The sequence below is a fragment of the Lutjanus erythropterus genome, chromosome 14 (assembly GCF_056507025.1).
Source record: "Lutjanus erythropterus isolate fLutEry1 chromosome 14, fLutEry1.hap2, whole genome shotgun sequence".
Taxonomy (NCBI): Eukaryota; Metazoa; Chordata; class Actinopteri; order Lutjaniformes; family Lutjanidae; genus Lutjanus; species Lutjanus erythropterus.
Window position 1 is genome coordinate 17,129,060 of NC_139330.1, and position 23,130 is coordinate 17,152,189.

Sequence of the window (23,130 nt, forward strand, 5' to 3'; positions counted from 1 at the left end):
GCTACACTTTCAGTCCAGAACGGGCTTTTAAAAGCAGGAAAACAAAGGTCACTGCAAAGGAAGGCAGCTACTAATTACAGTTTCACATACAAGGGTAGTCCTTGTGTGTGTGTGTGCGTGTGTGTGTGTGTGTGTGTGTGTGTGTGTGTGTGTGTGTGTGTGTTGAGTCTGACTGACAGCTTGTCTCTCCCCTGCTGTGCTCTTCCTCTTGTCCTGTTTTAATGGGCTGACAGCGAGAAACTGTGACGGAAATCTCAATGACGCGCTCGCTGTTAGACACATCACAGCTGAGTGGAATCAGAAACAGAACTGGATCTCAGTCAGAACCAACAACATTGCTCCCACAAACTGGATTTAGAAAAAAAAAACTGCACTGGTGACACTGATCTGCAGCTTAACATCAAACAGACCTGCTTGTCTGACATGAAACTTTATACATGAAATGAGTTTCAGGGAGAAAAAAAACAAAACTAGGAAAACATAACTGTTGAGCTCCTTGAGTGCATGATTCTCTCCAAGGAGTTTAAAGGGATAGTTCAGATTATTTGAAGTGGGGTTGTTACAGTAGATGCTGGTCAACACACTTCTAGTTTGGAGACGCAGAGAGGAACACCAGCAAGGAAGCTAAGCAATGTACTGCTGTGGACAGGGTCAGCAACAAAACATATTTGAGCCACTTTTAAACAACATCCATCTACAAAACTCAATCAGTTTAAGTGTGCACTATATTTAGAAGCAGCAGCAGTACATTGCTTAGCTTCCTACCCAGTACTGGGGACATGCCCACCGCCCTCTACTATAGGAAATATTCTGACTGTCCCTTTAAGGACCTTTCGGTGTTTCCACACAAGACTTTTCACATGAAAGCTCAGAGTTTCTGTTGTGTAAGGGGTCTGCAGTATGTTACATCATGTTGGATGACAATGAATTAAATATGCCAACATGCTACTTGCATGCTTTTAATCACATCCACCACTCATCATCATCATCATCATCATCATTATCACCGCAGTGAAATGAAATGGCATCATTTCAATCCCAGATGGCTGGAGAGGCATTTTGCTAATTGAGCATCACAGGTGTGGATCAGATTGCACTCTCTGTATATGAGTTTAATGTGGGATATACTGTACGTTGCTCCAAGTGGGATTTTCCCTTTATTTGTTATGTAAGAGTGCACCGGAGTGCACACAGATGTGCCCCTGTGCACTTTTACGTGCTATTTTCAGCCTAGATTATCTAATGAGCAAATTAAGCTGCAGAAGCTACATTTTTTTTTTTTTTTTTTAGCAAGAGGCGTGTCTTCAATGTTTCAGCTGCATCTTCAGTGCTGGCAGATGTGCATCAGCTGTGATAGTGCCTCTGGCTGTGTTCTAGTTTCCACTCACACATATTTGTCAACTCAATGTAGACATGAATGGAGATGACGGTTTATTAGACAGTAAAAGCAAAGCAGAAGCAGAAAAAAAGACAAGACAAAAGACGCGTTTAAGGTAGAGCTGCAATGATTAATAGATCGGTTTTCAACTATTAAATTAATCTCCAACTATTTTGATAATCCATTAACTGGTTAAGACACTTGTTAAGAAAAAAAACAAAAGAAAAATCTTTAATACATTTTGTGTGATAAATCCTAAAAAGACCATGATATGCCATCAGAGATTAAGGACACATACTAAATTGAAATAATCTGACAACAGCCGTGGTGTCCTTATGTGCCATTTCTATTCCTGTCCATAACTTATGTTATTGTTTGCCCATTAAAAGTTCAAATTAATGCCGGATGTTCTGCGAATGAGTTAGTGTCTGTTTATGAGCCATAAAAAAACATTAATAATCTTTTAGAAGGAGCAGATGTTTTTAACTGTTAAACAGAACAATATGTAAATAGAGTCTGGCAGGCACTGAGCTCAAACGCCAGAGTGTGTATTTTTTGGAGCAGTGGGCTTTTGTTTTCGGGATAACAGGCTTAGCTTTACATCTACAGACAAGTGACAGTTATAAACAGCTGATCAACTTTCAGTATAAGACTGGTCGTCACTTGGTATTGTCAAATTCGCGCTTGCCTTGCACTCCTGCAGTGTTCCTGCAGCCTGCCTGAGCTTCATCTTAGGCTCTGAGAAACACTGACTGACATTTTTCCCCATTTTCTGATATTTTACAGACCAAACGACTAATTGATTGAGAAAATACTTAAAAATAAATATAGCTGTTAGCTGCAGCCCCAGTTTTAGTACTGCATGCCACAAAAAAAGCACATTGACCATGACTTTGGTCACCCCCCCGTCCACCCTCAGGGTTTCTCGTCCTGTGAAGCAGCCATGTGATAAAAATGATCTCTCAGCATCACAACCATCCTCCTCCCACTACCTGCCCTCCGTCCGCCTCCTTAGCTGCTCCAATCCTGATCGCCCGACAGCTTGGTTATCACATCCCACCACCACCATCACCAAATCCCCCTCTCTCCTCCTTCTCTCCTGCCACCTCCCTCCTCCTCCTCCTCCACCCCTGCCTGTGCTGTGCTGTGGTGTCAGGGCAGGATGATATAGGGTCTCCCAGTGTAGTGGCGTGATGCCTGAACGCTCAGTTAACATCTATACAGGAGTGGAGGGAGCAGAAAGAAACCATGTTTGCAGCGCGCATGCACATGTGTGGTAGTCTTAATGTTTGCATTCAGCTTAAGTCTCATAGCCGTGACAACAAGACATCCAGCTCATCAATCAGCTGCCGTTGCAAGGGTGTTCACCACACATGAGAAGGAGATGCTGCTGCTGCTCCTTCGGCATTTATATATCTGCTCCTGTGGGGATTATTTATGGTCCAATAAGACCCTGGGCGTTTCCAATTCAACTACTAACTAATCCATATATTAAAGTATAGGCCTTGAGAGCATAAAACAAATGGCACAGAGGTCTCTCTCTGTGTGTGTGACCTTTGCTTTTCATCACATTCCCTCCTTCATTCTTTCAGCTGCAGATAACAAGAGAAAGAAGTGCCAGAAACAAGGAAAGTGGCCTGCAAGAGTAGTTGTGTACAAGGCTGCAACTAATGATCATTTCCATTATCGATTCATCTATTTTATTAGTTTCATGATTAATTGTTTAGTCTATAAAATGTTAAAAAAAATGTGAAAAATGCTCATCACAGTTTCCCAAAGCCCAAAGTCCTGTCTTCACAATGATTTTTTCTTTGTGTTCTGGACATAGTATGCAGTCCAGAACGCAAAGACATTTAAAGAGCACAACAACAAGAATTGCTCACTTGCCTGGGGCAAGTAAAATGCCATGTCGGGCAAGTAAATCTATCAACTCACTTGTCCAGCCGTGAACGTGGTAAAAAAGAATTAAACTACTCAAGTATTTTGATAAACAATTTTTGATTAAAGCTATTTTTCATGCAAAAATTGCAGGAAATGCTGTTCTCAGTCTCTCAAATAGGGAAACTTCCAGGTTTTATCTGTTCATTATCAGATTTAATGGAATATGTTTGGGTTTGAGTCAAAGGAGATGTTTAAAAACATCATCTTGGACTTTGAGAAACTGGGATGGACACTTGTCACTATTTTTAACATTTTATAGACGTTGCAGCCTTAGATTAAACATGACAATTAACAACAAGTCTTTGTTGTTATTTGATAACCTCTAATAAATAAAACAGTTTGTACAGGGGCAAGTAAAAATTGCATCAGGGGAACTTGCCTGACTGAGAAAATCCTCATATTTAAAAAGAAGCTGGAACCATTTTTCCTTGAAAATTGATTGAAACAATTAAGCAATTATCAAAATACTCTTTCAACTGACTTATCAATTAATGGACTAATCGTTGCAGCTCTGGCTGTGTGTGTGCCAGTTACAGGAGCTCCCAAAAGCCCATTCACTGAAACAGCTGGATGAAGATAACAGAGAAATGCTTATTCTCTAGTTTCTCTCTCCCTCGTACCACTTCTCTCCCTTCACACACACACACACACACACACACACACACACACACATTCTTATACTGTATATATACGTTCTTGCGGAAAAACAGCTAAATTCAGTGCAAGAAACTGCAGAAAAAAAAAAAAAAAACTGGTGGGAAAACTAAGTCACCGCATCCATCTGGATCAGCTACAGATTATAGGCTCAAGTACTTTAATCACTCAGACAAGTCAAACTATCAATAACCAATTAATCATGCTGACTAAGCCATGCATACTTCAACGCAAAATTATCAGCCACATAACTTGGCTTTATCCACCCCCATTTTGAACTAACTGGCTTTCAACCACGCTTGTTTGTGGGTAATTTTGCACAAATTAGCAATAAAATCATGAAATAAGTTACTCTCATCATTTACTAGAGGTATAAAACAGGATAAGAAAGCCTTAAAACGCCGTCGCTAACTTTACTGAAGCTCTTGTTGAAGAAAACAGCTCAAAATACAGAGTTTCCTGCTAAAAATCACTGTTGCACGCTGCGCTATCTACTCACCTTCAGCAAGATGTTCTTCACAAGCAGCAAATATCTCCTGCAACAGTGGATGTATCCGTGAGAGCTGCAACTTTTTTAACAAACAGCAACCACTCGAAAAGAAAACCCTCCTCTTCTGCTCGTCTTTCTGTAGTTTCGGTCCTCTCCGTCTCCCAGACCCGTCCGAGTCTCCACAGCGGCAGCTCGGCGGACCCGCTGCTGCTCCGCCGCCGCTACTGCTGCTGCTGCCCAGGATGAGTGTGTTCGGTGCTGTCACCGGCAGAGCCCGTTCTGCTGCTCTGCGGGGCGGGCCGGCTGACTCCCTGCTCCAGCAGGGGCTCCGCCACTGATCCACAGCAGTGAGGTTTAGGACCGGGGAAGGAAGGGCAGGGGGGGTCCGCCAGGGGGGGCTGCGACCACCGATGAAGCAACTCCTCATGTCATTTTGTATTTAAAATAAAGTGCTGTTCTTTCTGCTCATTGTTTTTAGTAGGTCGATATTCTCATATATTTCTTTATTTTAAATATAGAGACACCATTTGCAGATAAATCACTGTCGTGCTGTGTCATTTAATACTCTGATATAATTAAATATTCAATAGAGGTGAAGTGAAGGTGAAAAAAGTACTTTGTTTAAACTTTTAGCTCAGAAAATGTACAACACAGCAGTTTGGGACACAGAGCCCAGCTGTTAAAAGTTGAGTGTAACTGGCTTCTGGGGCATATACCAAGTGGCTCCTTTGGGCCCCATCCATCAGGGGGCCTCAATCAGGCTTTTTGGGGTTGTACTGTCAATTTCCTGTCTGAAATTATGTATTTAAAGGTTCAGCACGTAAGATTTACAGGGATTTATTGGCATAATTATTGCGTAATCACCTGAAAATAAGAATTGTTATGGGTTTTCCTCCACGCCATGTTTCTACAGTACTGTTTTCCCCAAGATTTTAATTTTTTATTTGTATGTATAGTTGACAGTTATTCTGCAAAATGCAACATTGATTTTTAACACTGTTTTGTTGGGAAAATGGATCAAAGTTGTTTAACTGTTTCACGTGCTGGTTGCTTGTTTTGTGTGAATATTGACCGCAGATGTTTTATTTTTCAGAACAATAAATTATTATAACTTCTAAAGCTTTTACATTCATGTCTCAGACTGGTAGTTTCCAGTATTTTTGACTCATGATTCACTGCAAGAAATCAATATCTACTTGTGGCTCCTGGTCACAAATATGACCTTATTATTGCACACAGTTTGAGAGTGGTTTGACCACAGAGTAACCACAGCGTTCTTAATTTCAGACTGGTTCATGTGAAGCATGTTTAAAAGCCAGAAGACGGGGTTCTGCCTAAAAGGATCAAAAGTACTGAAAAGCACTGCTGTCTCAGTGGATAGTTACTCTCTCTTCACAACATGTAGGACCTGTGTCTAAATCGAACTTGTTTTTTCTCGTGTGGAGTTGTGTCTGCATTTACTTTTGACGCCTTTGTTGTCCTCACACAGTCCAACATGTGCAGATCTGGTGATATGAAATTAAATCATCCACAATATTTCTTTGATGAGGCTAATCTGCTTTTCCACCCGTGAAACATCAGACCAGGAGAGCCAGCTGGTTGCAGGTGAGTTCCTTATCGCCTCTATCCTGCTTTGAACTCTCAGACTGAGATGATTCCCGCCCACCGCCTCCTGTCCACTCAACCACCTTGGAAACACAATATGGGGTCTTCTCTTCAAACCACAATAGACCGCCACCTGCCTGATTCATCTATGAAAGAGGAGCTGAATGAATGCCTGAATGACCTAATTTGTTTGAGGAATGTATGGATTGATTTTCACGAGGTCGTAAGGTAAAAACAAAATCCCTGCCAATCAAAATGACGCAGCTGCCAGTAACTTTAGTCCATATGGTTATATTCTGCAGGTGTGATAGGCTGTCCAGTCATGATACATTAATACAAAAGTCAGTTTAATTAATCAATTCATTTTCTTTTGTTTCTTTATATAGTCTTTAGACTTGTAGTCCAAACTTTTAAAAAAGTAAAATAAGGCAATATTAAATAACGCTTTTTTTCCCACTACAGTTTCACTTGTTTAAGGATTTTTTGTTTTTCTAAAAACAAGAACAATATGTTAAAATATATCAGAATAATTCAAATCACTGAATTACTCTAAAGAAAAAAGGCCCTTGAATAGACAAGGCATATACGTTTCTGTTAGAAAATTAAAATAGTTCACTAAATTTAAATGTAAAATTGCTTTTGGCTAATTTAAAATGACTAAAATCTATTTTGCACTGGAATAGTTTCCTAGTCTCCTGCAAAAAGACAAAGACTGTTGCTTTGAATGTGTGTGACAAAAATAGTAATAATGATTAAATAAATAAAACATCAAATCTCAATTTAATGATTAGATACAACAGAAGTAATGTGATTATTTTGAGGTGAAGTTTTGTTTGAGATACAGTGTAATTGTAATTGTCCTTATTAGTTAAAATATATCAATTATATTATTAATTAGTGCACATACATATGTTTCTTGTATCAGCAGAGGACTGGTGTATTTCAAGTAGTCTGTGAGTCATGAAGGAAAATGTAAAAAGAAAAGTTAGTTATTATGTGTTTTTTCAAAGAAAACCTCCCTCAAATCCTCATTCGTCTCACAGCAGAGTGAAAAGTGAAATTCATGTCTCAGTCTTTCTTTTAAGACGCTCTGTCTCTCGCCTCATTTTTTCCTCCTCAGTTTCAAGAGACTCATCAGGTTGATTCCTATTGATTTCCTCTGCGCCTTTTGAGAAATATCTTATGACTCTGTATGACTTTAAAGAACTCATTGAAGTGGGAACTTCTGCAGTGCAGCATTACATTTTTATCATGTCACTCATCAGCGCTATTATATATAAGTGTAAACAGCTAAATCATGAAGGTTGAAATATTTATTTGATTATAATTTTCACAAAAAAGTGCAGCTTTTATGTGACAGGACAGCCTCCCCAGCATCACCTCAGGTCTTTGATGTCTGGCCTGCACTCCTGCCTGAGGAGAAGGATATTCAAGAGCCCTGCCTCTGCTGAACTCCACCTGACCTCTCATCCTCTGCATACAACATACCAATTTATTTCCTGCACCAATGCCAAGTACATAACCTCCACCTCTCCTCCTCATTCTGTGGCCTGCTCATCTCTCCCTCTCAGATTGTCAACCATCTCTACTCCTTTTCTTCTCCCTCAGCCCACTCCGTCCACTAATCTCCTTCTCCCGTTGTTTCAGCCATTGAATCCGGCTCTTCTCTGCCATATTCAGCCCCCACCCTCCCAATTCACCACCACAGCCCTTCTTTTCTCAACCTCTTTCTCCTTTAAATCGTCTCCATGGTTCATTTCAACTTCAGGCTTCGGCTGCCCGCAATGCTAATATGATTTCCAGCTGAAATGAAACGTGCAAATGTGCTGCAGCCTCTCCTTATCCCCAGTGGGCTCCCATTGGAGTCTACTTCATTAGGCTGGGGTGGGTGGAACTGCAGAAGATTAAAGTTGAACATTTTCTGGGCTTCATGTTTGTGGGTGAGAGCATCCAGCATCACAAAAGCCCCATTAGTTTATTGTCTTCTTACACAATATGCAAAGTGTGTGTGTGTGTGTGTGTGTGTGTGTGTGTGTGTGTGTGTGTGTGTGTGTGTGTGTGTGCACACGTGTGTGTGCTTGCATACATCTTTGTGTGCTCCAGTCTCGTTTCTAAAGAAAAAAAGTCCTTGCCCTCGGCAGCCCATGAGCTTTGCACACAAGACAAGACTGTTTATTTTATAATCACCAGGAGGAGGATGCAGCTCGTGCAAAGTCACCATGAGGCTGACATGTCTGCTTTTTTGTTAAATGTCTTGACAATTGTTGGCTGGATTGTCATGGAATTGAGGACAGACAGTCGTGTTCCCCAGAGGATGAAGCCTAAAAACTTATTTAATTATTTCCTGACTTTTCCTCTAGCATCAGCAGGTCCACATTCCCATGAAATTTGGCATTCTTAGGGCTCAATTATGCCCCTTTTAGGTACAAAAATGTTCATTTTAAACAGCGTAATTGTAACTGTCCACACACCTCCTTTGTTTAAGTTGGCATGGGTGTCAATTCACTAGATTGTTCCACTCACACAGAAAAGTTGAAGAGGAAGAAGATGAAGAGGCGCTGAAGTAGGTCCTAATAATGTTCTTCTTGAGAAAGAGAGTGATGGAACACAACAAGTCAACCTCTTCAAAAAGCATTTACTCGCCAGTTGTGTGATTTATGTTGCCCTTTAACTCGATATGGCCAGAAACCTCCAAACACCAGAGCCACTGTCCGAGGAAATTAAGAGAAATGTTCCTTTTAGCATTCTGGAGCTAGCTATGCTAAAGCTAATGTCGCCATGATTTCAACGTGCACACAGCAACGGCCTCAGGGAGCCAGCTGGAAGCAGACGGGTTACTGTGAGGTAAAGTGGGGGAGAGCAGGGACAAAGGTATAACTTTTGTATTTATTTAGAGTAACCATATATCACTGTGAACAACATGTACGTGTCCCCCACCAATGCCAACAGGTCTTTAAAGTTGTTGATGAATGAACTGGATGCAATCAGACCATAAATTGATCTTTGCTGCATTGTTAGGCTACTTTTGCCTCTCTGTCAGAAAGAAAAAGTTGAATATATCAGCCACAAATCATGTAAAGACTTAATTCTCATAATGATTTCTTTAGTCTCCCACATAAAATAGCCTGACTGCTCTCGCACACACATCTGGACAAGCTGGACATCTGTTGGTCTCACCCTAGCACTTGGCAACAAATAAACATTACTTTAAAAACAGAAAATGGTTCTGTTTTGTACATTTTTTTTTTACAAGAAAAATTGGTTTTCCCCTATAACTCTGGCAGAATTGATTGGATCAGGCAGATTTTCAGCTGTGATCTCAATGACGTTGTGTACTTCATGTGGATTTCATGGCATATTATTAACGTCCACGGTACAAGAGAAAAGGCCTGTTTTGCAACCGTTCTCCTTCCTCCTTTGGGAAAAGATCATGGACCTTTTCACAACATTAGAAAGGATTGCTGGCAATCACAAGGATGCATTGTCAATACAATGAGTACTGTCCAATCACAGCACATTAGTACAGTAGCAATAGTTCTGGACAGGGCCGTCCACAAGAGGGACTGCCCATTGTTCTGACAGCCGATTATTCAAACACCCCAACAGTCTGAAAAATGTCCCACTGGACCAAACGCACATTTGTCCAACAGTCTGTTTCCCTCAAAACAAATGGCCAAATCTGTTCTGTTGTTCAGAAAATACAGACTCTCCCTGAAGTATTTTGCCTTTAATACCATGGTGAATTGGCAGGAAGAGCAAAGTCAAATGACCTTTGTCAGGTGACCTTTGTGATCATGGTAACAATAATAAACACGGTTATCGTTATGAAACTGTCACAATTTGATTAGGTTTTGAAGTATTTAAAAATACTTGGTTAGGTTTGGGAGAAGATATGGTTTAGGTTCAAATAAGTAAGTTGGTTATGTCAGTTAAATCAATTTACATATGTAAGCTGGTAATACCAAAATGTATTTTCAGAACTCCAGGCCTCTGGGGCAGTGGGCATTTGTTTTTGGAATAATGGACTGTTCCACACAGAGGCTTTCAGGTCCAACTGGATCGTGTCTACAAGGAAACCCTTGATTTTAAAAACTCTCGCAAGATTTGTGCATGTTGTACAAATTATATGTTTTGTAGCGCAACAATACTGAGATTAAAATGTGGGCAGGTTCAGGCAGGGCTCAACAATAAGGATAGCCCACTTGCCCGGGGCAAGTAAAATGCCATGGTCATCAAGTTAATCTGGCAACTCACTTGCCCAACGGGGCAAGGGATAAATAAGGATTAAACTATTAAACTTTTTTGATAAGCGATTAATCATTAAAGTAATTTAAAGTAAATTTTCATGCAAAATGGCAGTAATGACAGTTTACAGCCTCTAAAATACGAGGATGTCCTGCTTTTCTTCATTTTTTAAAATCATATTAAAACAAATATATTTGGGTTTTGGCCCTACAAAACATTTAAAGACATCACCCTGGACTTGGGATGCAACTGAGATGGCCTTTTTTCACTATTTTCTGACATTTCATAGACGTTGCAGCCCTAGATTAAACATGACAATTAACTTTAGTCTTTGTTCTTATGTAAAAACCACTAATAACACTGTTTGTACAGGGGGCAAATAAAAACTGACTTTGAGGAAGTAGATGTCTGACCCAGATGCACAATCAAGCAAGTGTAGAAAAACATTAACAGTGAGCCCTGGCTTTGGGGACAGATAACACTTAGGGTTAGGGAAAGGTGGTTTGGTTTACAATAATCATGCTTGCAAGATTTTTCACAGGTCTGAGGTTCCCTTTTAGACATAACCACTTTTTTCCAGCACAGTGGCACAAGCACAGCCTCAGATAGCAATATAGCACAGCTGTAAACTCTTCTTCTTAGGTCTTACAGACCAATTAATTACATGTCGTGTGTTAAAGCAGATGTTAAATATTTCAAACACTGATTAAAGTTTTGTACCAACATGATGTATAAACAGGCTTTTAGTGGGGTCGAACATCTCTCTGTCTCATGACTTCCACTGTGTTTGCCTCTCCTTGCTGAGCTGCTGTAGTACTCCACTGTATATACATACTGTGTTGGTCAAGTACACATATGCCTCCACAGCAGCTCTGATACCGTGAGAACAGGGACAGGGCTCCCACAGGGGGGACTCTGAGAAACAACCCAACTGACACATCTCTCACACTGACCACTGTTTGGTGTAACAGCTTCATAAAACAAGATGAAACAGATTAATGGAGAATTCCTCACGCTCATGCCTCGGCAGAAATAATACACTGCGAGCCTTTGTTTCCAATCCGCTTTGGTCTGTCTGTGTGAAGGCCGAAAGCCTGGATCATATGACTCACACATGCTCTGTCCCCCCAGGGTCTTCATCCACCTCCAGATACCTGACCAGAGCTCGACCCTCTGCCTCAACACGACTCAGAAATATCAAAGCGCTCCTGGCTGTTCCTCTTCTGCATTATCGCGTTTTTTGTCTTCCTTCGCTTGTCAAACCTTTGTGTGTAATGACTCATGAATTGTTTATGCCTCGTTTGCCAAATGGATGAATTTTAGCTGTTCAATAAACAATGAAGCTCAAAGTGCATCCAGGAAGAATCTGCCAAACAAAGCAACCACGTGGGACTTTGAATAATGCCATTATCTCTGCTTTGGCCCCTTAAAAATTCATCCAGGACTCGGACATCTCTGTCTTGTACCCAATTAGAGCTCTCCAATCCCAGAGCTGCACGGTCTGTGGAAGGTTATTTACATATTTCCATAATGGTCAAATCAGGAGAGTGCAGTGTAGCATGAAACACCTCAGATTCAAGCTCTGTCTGAGCCTGTGAGCTCATCCAATATTGAATTCTTTGTCTACAAGTGGAATGAGTGTGGCTGGGAAGCAGGAGAACTGGGGCAGAAAACAGCTTCATCTCTGTTTTGATACCGCCGTCTGTTCAGAGCCTCTCATCTCTTTGCTGTCAAGGTTGGTCTTGTAAAACAATATGAAGGCTCAGTTTCTGTCTAATTCACTGAAATCCTCTGCTGCTTCTGCAGTCTGGGACGTGGCAGCACAAACTCACTCAAACCACGCAGTGGAGATGATTATTTAATACCGCTATTCTACACATGCTCATTAGGAGTATGTCTGTGCAACAAAAATAACCACACAGATAATTTATTCAGTCGCCAGCCACCACTTTGATCTCCCTTTTATTCCCCGTCCTGACGCACTTTCATACATTTTAATTACTGTCCCGTATGCTCATCCATGCCCTGCTGCTGAACCCTGACCTAACCAAAACCCCTGCACACAGGAAAGATATCATTAATACTCAAAAAGTGTTTATATATATGTATGCAACCATAACATGCTATAAGAATGACAATATGAACTCATTAAATTTATTTGACAACATGAAAATCAGACTTTTATTCTCCTCATCAATGTCCAATGCTGTGCTTTTAAGAGAAGTGTTATGTAAACTGTTTTGTGTACTATAAATGTATGAATGCACACTGTTAAAAAGAGATAAAGGTAAATTAAGTCTCTAAATTCTTTAGTCCAAATCAAACTCTCAAGTTTTGAAACGAACTTTATATATGTTTTAATCTTTGAGTTTAAGAAATGCAAAAAAGGTGAGTAAAGTTTTTGTTGCTTCTACTCATTTCCTTCACTATTTTTTATAGCAAAGCTTTTTTTAATCACTTGCTCACATTTAATTTTCAATAATTTATAGATTACAGTGTGTCTTTTGACAGACAAATAATGGGGTGTCTTCATTGAAAAAGTCCAATCTCATGCCATATGTTTTTAAAAACGGTCCCTGGTGATACAAGCTGCATTTCAAGGTCTTTTTTTAAATTTGGTGGTGCATTTTTCTGGTTGGTTGAACATAAATGATGTGATCTAATGCTGACATTTCAAGTGCAGCTACAGTGCAATGAAGTCTGATAAATGAAAAAATATGTCTGTCTCAAACAACAATATGAGGTTTTGTTGTCAGAGTTGTCAGTTACAATCAATCTTCTTTTTCGACAGTGCAGTGCTGCTTTAAGTGAGGGGTGCTAACGCAAAATGTTACAGATCGATGAAGTGTATGTTTTTCTTTTAAGTAATGCTCCATCAAAAATCATTCCTGTTCTGCACCTTCTTGTGATGCGAGCTCATTGTAATCAGCTGAGCAGATTTCTAGGCCGACCAGATTAAAGCTAACAACTTCCAGTAGCTAACACGGCTTCTCAGCCTCAAACTCAAGATTCAGGATTTTTCTTCTTTTTTTTTTTTCTCAACCGGCTCATTTTCCTCGCTGAGCTGAAAATGGGATGCCAAGAGCAATCCTCCCTGGATTATTTAAACAGCCACTTCAAAGGGGAGCAATTATAATCCTACATTATTGATATGGGAAAAAACCAGAGAGTAAATGTCATACTAACTAGAAAGGAAACTGCCACAGACGTATTTGGACGTGCAGAATGTGAGTGCAGGATAAATGCTCTTAGGTTTGAGGTTTAATTTCTTTATGAGACATAAGGAGGTGGATTGAGTGAAATTAATCTTACACCCTGTTCAAATACACACCGGCACATATAAGCACAAGTGCACACACCCCTGCTTGCTCACACATGCACAGTCACATGCTAGATGAAACCAGCTCATACTCAGCGTGGTAAGTTCCATATTAAATTCTTCACTACATTATCTGTTTTATACGACCACTGACAGCTGACTTCTCACTGTTCTTATCCAGCCGCTAAAGGCTGCAAGAGATCAACAACGGCATCAGTTTGAAATCTTGTTTCTGCTAGGGACATGTGAGGGTCGTGTTAATGTGTGTGGACCTTTGTAAATCTCTGCTGGTTGTGATGGCATTGCAGCAGGTGCTTCACCAGCAAAGGTGCACTCCTCTAGGTTGTGAAATGAAGTTGTTCTATGCCCTTTTATCTCATAGTAAGTGCTGACCCAGATTAGTGCATGCATGTCTGTGTGTGTGTCTGCGTTTGTAGTTAGTAGTAAGTGGCAGTGAATTATGCGGCACGTGTCCCAGAACTCCATGCAGATGGTTATTTTAGTCAGGCAAAGGCTGCAGGCAGCTCGCTGTCATGTTGTGTAAATCTGTGCTGTAGGAAAACGCTCCATCCCTGCAGGTTAATGAGAAGATTACTGCACGTTTGAGAAACGATGAATGAGAAACACTGGAGGAAAACAGCTAAAATTATGTAACATTCAGCCAAGCAGTTGTGATTGTACGTTCTTCAAGCCTTGTAATAACTTTCTGTAGGTTGCCATCAGCACTGCATGAATAATAACATTTTGTGCCTCAGTGACCTTGGTGGATTCAGAGTTTACTGACCTTTAAAATGTCTGAATCAGGACTAAATCCACTTTGCTTTAGATCTTTAACTCATTTTTCACCTGATTTATATTATAAATCCATGTAATGCATTTTAACACTGGATATTTGCACTGTGCACCAGATGTGTGTCCATGTATGTTCACAGTATTGGATGTGTTGAAGATTGGACAGTGACATGTTGATGGTGGCTAACTTATTGCTCAGGCTACCAGCATGTTTCTAATATCAAAACAGGTCAAGGACGTGGTTGCAGGGCAGCACAAATCTTAAATCATCTCACATCTTTTCACACAATGACACATGTGAGGATCAAGACACAAAGGTGCCTTAGAGAGGAGTTTGCGTTTCCTTCCTCATTTCCAACAAAACTTAACAAAAATTACATCTTAATCACACGTGCAGACAGATGTGCTGCTGTGTGGAAAACAGAGTGAGGGGTCTTAGTTTAAAACAACAGCTGTGGAAATGTTTGGGTTGGCTGAGGTGATGCAAACAGCGTGACTGTCTCCAGACACTCAGCAGATGTGCGTGAAACACACACGGAGACATTCATTTATAGTGTCCTCCCAGCTAATGGTACAGTAGGTCTGAACTGGCTGGTTGCCGTCGCAGGGTCCTTGAACTCAGCGTGAGTCATGCACAGCCTCTTTGTTTGTCACAGTAAGAGGATGTGCAGAGTGTGTTTGTGTGTGTGTGTGTGTGTGTGTGTGTGTGTGTGTGTGTGTGTGTGTGTGTTGTAATGACAGGGTGGGAGGGGCAGTCCTTCAAATGGAGCTGTCAGGCTCGAGCACCTCTCCTCAGCAAGAAATGGAATATACCTGACCATGACCTTTGACCTGGCACAAGTTGAAAGATCATGAAAGTAACTTTGTTATTTTAACAAAATGTGTGGCCCATAAGCTTAAGATCATTATTACTAGAAGGTGTATCACTCACACACAAACAAAGGCTTTCCTGGACGGTAGCTGAACAAAAAGTATTGGGTAAGAAAGTCTAAAAGGGAAGTGTGGCGAGATGTGATTAAAGTTTTAGCATGAGATTGTTTTGAACCCAGCCTGATCTTTGTCAGGTCAAAATGTTTTAACATGCTTACCACACCCATTTGTACCACTTACATACATATAATTGTGCTCCTTCTATTGTATTCTATTGTGATTCTTTACTTAGCATCTACAGCAGCCCTGTGAGGCTATTTTTGGGCTCAGCTGTGCTTTGAGTTAAATGCTAACAGCAGCACACTAACATGGTCGCAATGGCAACGTTAACATGCTGATCTTAAGCAGGTATAATGTTAATATTAGGCAGAATTTTGACCTGATGATGGTGCCCGATGAAAAGTCAGTCAAAATGATAACAAATCATCCTGAGAGGAATATCAATGCCTGCAGCAAATTTTTAACAGCAGACTGTTGTTGGTATTGCTCTCATCTCGTGTGATGTGTGTGCATGTGTGTGAGTACTTTGCCAGGTGTTTATATTTGTGTCTGTTTGTGAACAGATTTAGTCAACACAATAACATCACAACCATGCAAGATGGAGTCTTGCTTGCTCATGACAGGTGTGTATTTGAGATCAAAATGAAGGCTGAGTTTGAGGATGGATGTGGTCCAAACAAGGGTGCTGGAAGTGAGGGACTAGGAAGTAGGGAAAGGGCCACTGGCCCACCCACTTTATGCCCCCGACCCACATTTGTTTTAAGTTACAGATCACTGTAGTTTCAGTCATTCTTGTCCACTCTCAGCCTTCACTGCAGAGCTGATTTGATTTTTTATTTTTTTTTTTTATTTATTTTTTTTATGCTGTGGCGGAAAAGAAAATCACATGAGAGAACATGATCAGTCATTTGATGGCATCTGTTATTCTACCCACGGCTTCTACTTCCGAAAAGCATCTGGAAGACCTCCTATTTTAATTGTCTTTAGCCTGACCCATAGCAGCTAACTAGCTGGCTCACTTTCAACACAAACCCCTCTAGACCTCCATCACACTGGTTACAAACAAGCCCTCTTCCTTAAAGGAGAATCCTGCATCCTAAACTTAACTAAGGTAAAAGTACATGAGTATTATTGCAAAATTTACTTAAAGTGATAAAAGTAAATGTAGCATTGCTCATGTCATCAGTGCTTTGCTATATTTGATTTATTTCAAATAAATATTTCTGCTTTGATGTGTATTTTACTGCTGTACATGTTTAAGATTGGAAGCCATGTTGTTCAGCTGCGCTCCAAAGTCATTAGGATTCATCATTTGCATGGGAACCATGAACCTCTGTAAAGTCCATCTGATGATGAGATACAGAATAAGTGAACACTTTGACCTGTAGGTGATGCCAAAGGTAAAGTCATAGGATCACCAAAGTCGGTAGGATTTATCCTCTGGAGATTATGAATATTTGTACAAAATTTCATGACAACCTATCCAATAATTGGTTGAGATATTTGAGTCTGGACAAAGTGATGGACTGACATTGCCATCACCACAGTCATGCCACTGGCATGACTAAAGAAATAATAAATTTATAATAAAAATCCTTTATTAGTTAGCTGGCTTATTCATGAGACAATAAAAAAGTCCACATCCATCCTTGAACTGAAGAGGACTGTGACATGCATTTGAATGCTCAGAAAAGCTAGTGAGCTGAATTTTGATTTAATTTACTTCATTAAAAAAAGCGACTTTACAGGTCTTTATCAGGATTCAAAGCAGTGGAGTTTTAGGATTATTTTGAGCAAAAAAAAAAAGCCGCATCAGAGCAATGAGGAGAGACTGCGAGATGCTTTTTACGTCAGGAGGTAAGAGCTACATGTGAGAGGTAGAGAAAAGGCCAGAGGAGGGAGGGATGACACAGGAGGAGAGGAAAGCAGGTACACTGCACTAATGTGGGGAGACAGGGCCAGTCTAGGGAGCATCTGTTTTTAGAGTCTCTAAACCCTGCTCTCCATCTATCCTCTTCCTCCTGACCCCCTCTGCCTTTTTTTTTCTAACCACTGCATCTCTCCCCGAGTCGCTCCCTCTTTTATTTTGTGTTATTTGTGTCCACAGTGAGCTCTAAACAGCCCATGTTTTACCATCAGAAAGCACAAACCAGGAGCTTCTCCCGGAGGACCTGGATAACGGGGAGTGGAGACAGCAAGGCTGCAGTTATTTTTCGACAGCCCAGGGTCAGTCAGGGCTGCGCCATTTGATAGCAGAGGGCTATAAAAATATTGAAGTGTTATTACAGTGGTGGCCTGAGAAATAATTCAAAGCATGTGTGTGTGGATATTACATAAGAGATTAGCATGTGCAGGCTGAATGCAGAAAAGAGCACTGGAAAGAAATGAGGGGAGGTTTTAGTCTTCGCGTTTATTTCTCTTTGCAATTCAACGGGTTGAAAATCTGGAGATAATTTGAGGTCATTAACCTCAAATACACGACAATCAACACAACAATTTAGAGAGTTTTTCGTGGCTGTTGGAATTCAGCCTCTTAAACTCTGCACTTTATAAAAAATGTTTGTGTTTCCTAGAGGCGGGAAGAAACAAAGTACCAGTACTTATTTATTTACTGTACTTTACGTAGAGTTTTCAGGTTTCTGTACTTTACTTGAGTATTTATTCTTCTGACAACTTTTTACTTTTACTCCCTCCATTTCAAAACAAATATCTGTACTTTGTACTCCTTACATTTTTAAAACACGCTCCTCATTTAGTTTTAACACATTTGAGGGGAAATATTGTTTATTTTGATTTTGCATCAGTGTGTACCACCTTCCTAACATCAAGTGTAAATGGAACAATAACAGAGAAAATAAGAACCATAAGTCTATCAATCATTGTGTATCACGCATGACGGACAAAACAATCAAAACCAAAACCAGGTAAGAAGACATAACAAGAAAAAATTACATATAAGATGTAAGAAGACAAAAATGACAAAAGAAGATATAACAAAACAACACATAACGACATAAACAACGTAAAACACATAAAACGAAAACAACATAAAATAACAAAGATGTAACAAGAAGAAAACTTTGTAAAACATATAACTAGACAAAAATTATGTAAAACAGAACTAGATAAAAATGACAAAAAAGTAACAAAATCAAAATGACATAAAAGATGTAACAAGATGGAAGTGACAAAGACGTGATGAGATCAAAACAAAACAAAAGACAAGACAAAATAATGTAAAAGACGTAACAAGACAAAAATGTGATAAAATGCAACAAAACGAAACAGACAGAGGGAGATTTCACACTGAAACAGGTGGTAGAAACATCCTTCAGGGGGTGACTTTTTACTTTTAAACTTTGAGTACATTTCAGTACTTTTTCATCAGTACTTCTACTTTTACCAGTCTTTTTTTTACACAAGCATCTAATACTTGAGTACAGAATATGTGTACTTTAGCCACGTCTGATGTTTCCTCTAATTTCTCGGGTGTAAAGGAGGAGAATTTGCTGAAAACATGCTTGTCATGCTCCTCCCATGTCCTCCACTGAACCCGGCAACTATTTACCTCCTGTTTCCAAGTGGCCTCTCCGGACAGCTACATCATTTCATCTTCGTAGTACTTCATATTTCACTTAGAGAGAGAGGGAAGGAGAAGGCCTGGGAGCGTATAAAGAACACACTCATGTTGTTAGTGAGGCCCCAGGCTCGACCCTGGGCTCATAACAAACACTAAACTGCAACCCCATTAAAACTTACATCAGCCATGATCAGGAAGGAAGGAAAGAGAAGAAAAAGTCTCTCTGGTGTTATAAAGTCGAGAACTGCACTAATATCAGCCCCGGAGACTGTCTGACCTTCACTTTCAGCACACACACACACAAAAAAAAACACAACTAGCAGTAACGAGCAGAATCATATCTCAAAAATGTGACTTTTGGAGGAAGATCGTGACGTTTTTGGCACATTGAGCGGTTCTGCTTGCCTGCACCATAGACAGGAGAATAATAAGTGTACAGAGCCATCAAGAAGTCACCCACTGGCTTGTGCACTTCTGTTCTGCTTAACTTTGGCCTTATGGGGATCAGCATTAGGCAGTAGTGCATTACTCAGTAACTAGTTACTGTAATATTATTACTTTATCCAGTAAGAAGCAGTGTATAGTTGCTAATCCATTGCATTGCCTGAGTGATGCTCAGATGGGCTCTCAGTTCATCTGAGTCCTGCATTAATTATTCACCCACCACTCCAATTTAGAGACCTGGACCCTCACATGCTAGCTGCCTCTTATTCTTTAAATGATGTCAAGCAGTGCGAGCTTTCCAGGTGATTTATTAAGTGTTTTCTTTAACAATTTACTAATGATTAGAGAAGCTGCTTTCAGTTTTGTTTCTATGCATGCAGTGATGAATAATGAGTGGCTTAATTAATTCCTTTTCATATCAAGTGATAAGTAAAGTAATATTGTTTACTTTTTAAATGAGTAATAATAGTACACTTCGTGAGTAACTTGCCCAAAACAGGGGTTGCCATGTACGTTTGCAACCAAAGCATGCACGGTACCAACGAGAGCGCGTAGCTGCTGGGTGACGTATTGCGACTTGGGTGGTGCTCGGTTTTGGCTCGTCCATTCAGCAGGAAATAATAGCTGCCTGCCTGGTCGTGAACTTTCTCAGAGTGGGGCAGAGCCACCGTCTCTGGTGTGATTGCAGCTTGTGCTTTATGTGAACTGCTACCAGAGAGAGAGAAGTAGAAAACAGGTGGGGTTTTTACCCAGTTTATATGTTTTATACGCTGCTTACCAGGTTCATTATTAGAAGATAGGTCAGCTCAGTTTATGTGAATTATTCATGTTGAGACACCCTCTGCTCCCGACAGTCTGTCAAATGGGCAGACTGTTAAACCAAAATCCACTCTAGAAGCAGGTATTTTATATATTTTTTCACAGTAAGAAATTTTGTTACACCATCATTAAGATTCTTTTCTGATTCACTTTGATCTATAGAAAATCGACACACACACCATTTACACAGTAACATCATTAACCTGTGATGAAGTTTGCCATAGACGTACATGTCTAGTATTGAGTGGTCCAGAACTAAAGTACTTGTTTTCAACAGACAAAAGTGATGTATGCAGTTCACAGAGCAGGCTAGATAATAAACATTTAAAAAGTTTTGTTTTTATGTGTGAATTATTGGAGTTGGCTTTTATTAAGTATGTATTTTCAAGTACATTATTTACTGGGGGTGACAAAAGACAACTTCATTTTAGAAGTGCCACCACCGCCCCCCAGAACTGCACCTAAGCCTAAAGCATACTCTGCTTTATTGCAGATTTTACTTTAAATGGGACCATAATTTATAAAATTAACACCAAGCTGGACAGAAGAAGACTTGAAACGAAAAACTGAGACTTTAAACTCATTAGGAAACTGCTTACTGAGGTCATAAATTAAAGAGAAGCAGAGTAATTTTCCGTAAGACTCCATACAATTATTTTTGCAGCCAGTAGAGTCACCCCCTGCTGGCCATTAGAAAGAATGCATGTTTAAAGTACTTCCGCATTGGCTTCACTCTTCAGACCCAGAAGCTCCGTCCTCTTTTTCTACTGTCTATGGTTTGTACATTTCTTATCACATTTCTTGCTTTAATGTTTAGCCACGTTAATGTAAGGCCTCCCCACAGACCCCCGGTGATTACAGCTGATCGCTTTTTGCTCCCTCATAATAATAAATGCATCTCAGAGCAGAATATGAAAGTATGATGCTTGTTCCCATTAGCTAGTTCACTAACTGCATCATCGGTTATTCGACCAGGTATTGATGATGGTGTGAGGAGGAGGCGGGGACGCCACTGCTGCAATGCAGATCTCACAGGAACACGCATCACTGAGCCTGAGGTGAAGGTAACAAGTGGATCCACAAACTCTCTCACTCCGGTACACACACACACACACACACACACACACACACACGCAAAGTCATTAATTGTTCCCTGCTGACTGGACACCTGGTACTGTTGTTTCTGTTAATCAATCACCGAAGCAGTAATACCTGCACAGATTTCTTCATTACTTTATGCTGCATTTTTGTGTGTCATTTTGTGGTGGTGCTATGCTGCTGTGTTGTGTGCGTGTGAGTGTGTGTGTGTGTGTGTGTGTGTGTGTGTGTATGTGTGTGTCTAACTGGGTCAAACCCCTCTGTTGCCTCTCAGATAGTCCACTGGGAGATAAACACAGAGAGATGAGCTTTAATCCGGGATTGGAGCTGGATCCTCTAAACACACACACACACTCATTAAATCACCTAAAACTAACTCTAACCCTATCATCGTCCCATCCTAACCCTTCACATTCAGTTACACAGAACACACAGTCATGCACCATTTCGCACGGCCTCTTTCTCTCAGACACACACAAAAACACACACAGAATCAGTCAGTCAGAGTATTAAAACTGATACCTCTGTGTCATCTGTGCCCTACTGCCTTTATTCTGCCGTCTGTGTGTGATGTAACTCCAGTATGTCACAGTTTGTGTTGTACACGGACCAACGTGTGTGTGATTTTGTTGATTTATTTGACAAATCTAAACGCAAGGTACTCAACAAAAACATAAACACAATACTTCTACTCCTATTTTTCATGAGTTGAAATACAAGATCTCAGACTTATTCTATGCATTCAACAGATTTATTTCTTTCAAACTGTGTTCAGAAATTTGCTTAAACATCAGTTTTAGTGAGCACTTCTTCACCAAAATAATCTATAATCCATCCGTCTGACAGGTGTGACATATAGAGTCTGATTGTTGCATATATGTCTTGGACTTGTCATGCTAAAAGAACACTTAAAATGTGCAGTTTAATCTTGAAAAAAGACATTTATTAGGCCCCGAACTATAGCTATTTCAAATAGGGCTACAGATACCTTTTTTTTTCCTGGGAGGGCAAAGTCATGGCCCACACTATCAGGGAACAAAAGGGGGCTAGAACACTCTGATTAATTCACAGCCTTTAATTTTGCAGAAAGACTAATGTTTCAACACTACTGTGTCTTCATCAGAATGCTCTGATGAATTAATCAGTGAGTGCCAGGCCCTTTTTGTTCCCTGAAGGTTTGATGTCTGCATGCTGAGAAGCACCTGATTCAGCTGGATTTTTCTTACCATGGTATTCAAATACTAATCAATCATACTTCATGGCTAAACCTAACCAACCCAACCAACGAAGGCAGAGAGTACTGGCCAATCAGAGGCAGAGTAGGGTGGGTCATGACTTTACCCTTCTGGAGAAAAAATGGTCCTGTGTGAAATAGCCATAGTTCAGTGCCTACTAAATGTTTTTTTGTCGAGATCAGACTGCACGTTTTAGAGTGGCTGTTCATTGTGACAAGATTATCAAGGCAAAGAAGAAGTGCTCACGTACACAGATGTTGACAGATTTGTGAGCAGAATTTGATAGAAATAAACCTTGTTGTTGTGTGCACAGAATAAGTTTTAGATTTTTTTACTTACTGCATTCACATTTCAAGTGTTTATGTTTTGGTTGAGTGTAAATACAACCATCTATCTGTGGTCTGAATTTTCTGCTTTACAAATGACCTGTTTACAAATTAAGATAGAAAATCCAAGTAGTCAGTATTGAAAATCTATTTTATATATAGAGTTGAAATTCAATTCACATATAAAAATTCAGGTCAAAATATCCAGTTGCTCAGATTGCTTTGGTCAAATTCCAACAGTAAAATTCAAGATGTGAAATTCATGACAAGCCAA

At 40.1% G+C, this 23,130-nt stretch overlaps 1 protein-coding gene across 2 annotated transcripts in view; it reads right to left on the reverse strand.

Moving 5' to 3' along the window:
* Positions 1-4,749, reverse strand: part of lzts2a (leucine zipper, putative tumor suppressor 2a) — a 56,919-nt gene extending 52,170 nt beyond the window's left edge. For both annotated transcript variants that reach the window (XM_084736023.1, XM_084736020.1), the window contains exon 1: positions 4,473-4,749. The gene's annotated coding sequence lies outside the window, so the exon portion shown is untranslated. The remainder of the gene's footprint in view (positions 1-4,472) is intronic.
* Positions 4,750-23,130: the final 18,381 nt, after the last annotated feature.